Source organism: Populus alba, chromosome 3 (assembly GCF_005239225.2).
Source record: "Populus alba chromosome 3, ASM523922v2, whole genome shotgun sequence".
NCBI classification, from domain to species: Eukaryota; Viridiplantae; Streptophyta; class Magnoliopsida; order Malpighiales; family Salicaceae; genus Populus; species Populus alba.
This window is the reverse complement of record NC_133286.1, coordinates 10035191-10038124: the sequence shown is the minus strand read 5'-3', so window position 1 is coordinate 10038124 and position 2934 is coordinate 10035191. Positions and strand designations below refer to the sequence as shown.

The window sequence follows — 2934 nt, the reverse complement described above, 5'->3', positions numbered from 1 at the left end:
ACTATAACTTATAAATCTGGATTATTATAAAATTTCTCACAAATGCTCTATTGCAATTCTTTTGATGCGCTTGTAGTTGTAATACGTGGTCAGGGCAGTGCTAGAAATTTTAGTTGGGATGTCAAATTAAGAAACAAATTCTAGGGGGGCTAAATTTATCTATTTTTTTATTTTTAGAGCTAAAAATCTAATTTATTAAAAGGGACCGAAAAAACATTTCCTTACAAGAACCAACCCCCTAATTTTGCCCTGATATATAATTAAATTAAGATTTGAATAGCGAAAAAATATCTTCTATCTGAATTCTCTTTCATGATAAAAAAAAAAAATACATGCACAATTGTAAATCCAAAGCATTTCTATTCATTTTAAGGTCAAAATTCACCAACAATCAAATCATTTACAAATTAGTTTATTAGTAATCACTCACAATATTAGGATATCATGGCACCCACCAATCAATTAAGACAGAAAATAAGTTTATATGTAATTTTTTTTTCTGCAGGACTTTCTAACATAAGATAATAAGTTTAGCATCGCTATTATTAAGACAAAAAAAAAAAGGGTTAACCGTCGTTAGGGTTTAAATGACTGTTACTAAAATAAGGACATTGATTTATTGAAATTGGCAGTGCATGATGATGCAATTACATGGATATGTCTCCACAAAGGAGTACAGAATACAGAATAACGAGAGTGATACTGATCCTTTCTATTCATATACTAATTTATTCCTGCAGTATACATATATGAATATCAAAGGCGAACGTAAATAGTTTCATGGAGACCCAGTTGTAGATTCAGGTTCTGTCGGAGTAGGAGTAGAACAACATGGGCAGCAGGACCCTGGAGGTGGAGGCGAGCAGCATACACAAGCTGGACATATTGGTCCTTGGAGACCTACACGCACACACACGCGCGCGCAAGATCAATAAGAAATCAGGTGTTGGTAATGAGCAAAAAATGAATTCGAGAGAGAGCTGCGTTTAAGTAAATAATCACCTCGATGATTCAAACGTCCTGCTTCAGCTGATGGCAATATCGGAGACAGTACCACAGCAAAGATGAAGAGGGTCACCATAATAGACTTGAGAGAGTTACCTGCCATTTTTGCCTTAGTTATTGCTTACTGGTTGAATGAATAGATATGGTGTACATGATCTAGCCCTAAGCATGTGTTTATATAGGCTTGAGGATCCTGGACCACAGCAAGCATGTCAAAAATGGTTGCGCGAAAACTTGTTTGAAAAGCAAGTTTGGTTTCCCATTCTAGCTTATTATTTATTATTTTGGCAACTTGAAGGCAGCTCAATCACTACGTCAAGTAGTATTCTAGTTGAAGTAGATTTCTATATTGGGTGCTGTGGCGTTTTGTAACAAGCCACCTTCTTGGCTTCATTTTATAGCAATTAAAATAATGTTTGTTCTTGTTTCTTAAGAATAAAAATTTGAAACTTCTACGATTGTTTTTGGAGTGTAAACGGATCACAAGAGAGAGTTTCATCTCTACGATTATTCTTGAATCGGCTAACAATAATGCTTGGATACATAGCTATAAATGCAAGACTGCAATTTTCTTCAGTCTCAGCCGCCTAATCTGACGCAATATGGAGCCTGCTTGAATTTCAAAATTTTAGAGCTAGACGCAAATTAGGGAAGGAAAAACCACAAATTCCTGCAAAAAGAGGCTTAATCAATTACTTGAGAGGACAAGTAAGATCAATTTCTATGTCAGAAGTCTTATTAGCAAGCCTGTCGTAACAAAATTAGCTTCTCTATATATGATGAATTTCCAGAGGTCCAATCGGAAGCATGTAATCACTGCTTGCTTATTCAATTAAAAGTGGTGGCAATTTTTTCAATAGTTTTGCTGGTAATTATAACAAAATATTATCCGCATTGATTTAAAAAAATTTGTTGCAAACACCTTTTAAGATAAATTAATCATCTATATTATATAGATAAAATATGGGTCATGGAACTTGTCAACTTATCAGACGCGCCTACCCTTCTGTTTTTCTCAACCACCATCAACTCAGTTTTTATTGTTTAGGATTACAAAACACTCCTGTATATAGATAAAAGTACAAAACTTTAATTTTTATTTAGGTGTAATTAAAAATAGAATAAAACATTATAATTAATTTAAATGATGTAGTATACTTAAATTAAATTTTTACAAGATAAAAGCAATCTTAAAAATCTTCCTCCTCTTATATATATATTATATTTCAATTCAAATTATGTCAAAATATCTAGATATATAATCTGATTCAACATTATATACTTGGAACAATCATTACAATTTAGAGAAACAGTAAAATAACATTATTAAAACCCAAATAAATGCCTTTGATAAAACAAAAACTAGATAAATATTAATAAGTACATATCTTTTACTTCAAAAATTTAAACAAACATAACTTCTTATGAAAACTCCAAATGCATGGCATGAATTAGTAATTGTAAAGATGACACTCAAACTTTAAATTAAACCTCATAGGATAAGTTTATTTTCCTATGCAATGAGACATGACAATTTGGTCCAAAGTTGGTTTGTAGACTGACATTAAATTATCATCAAAGACTTTATCTATTTTCACTGTCAACCCAAACTCAAGCAGCTCGACACTAATAGAACCTTTTGAGGACGTGCTCGTGTCAAGTTTCCATGGTTGAGAAAAACTCATCCTCGAGTTTATATAGTTCTTTCCATGGTCTCATGGATGTCCAATTAAAAACTTTCACAATCTTTTATGTAAGCATTGAACTGGAATCCTTTAAGACCAGTTACATTACTTTTCACATAATGGATGTTCCTTGAATTATCATGAACACCAGTTACATTACTTTTCATGTAATGGATTTTTCTTTAATTATCATAAAATTAAAAAATCAACTAACTTCACCTTTATTCAGTTTATTATGTTTCTA

The 2934-nt window shown here is 32.0% G+C and overlaps 1 long non-coding RNA gene across 1 annotated transcript; it reads right to left on the bottom strand.

The window, feature by feature from the left end:
- Nucleotides 1-594: 594 nt before the first annotated feature.
- LOC118037912 (uncharacterized) lies at nucleotides 595-1286 on the bottom strand. Its single transcript, XR_004685683.2, has 2 exons — nucleotides 1003-1286; nucleotides 595-900 (listed from the first exon to the last, which is right to left on the bottom strand). It is a non-coding gene; the product is annotated as an uncharacterized lncRNA (long non-coding RNA).
- Nucleotides 1287-2934: the final 1648 nt, after the last annotated feature.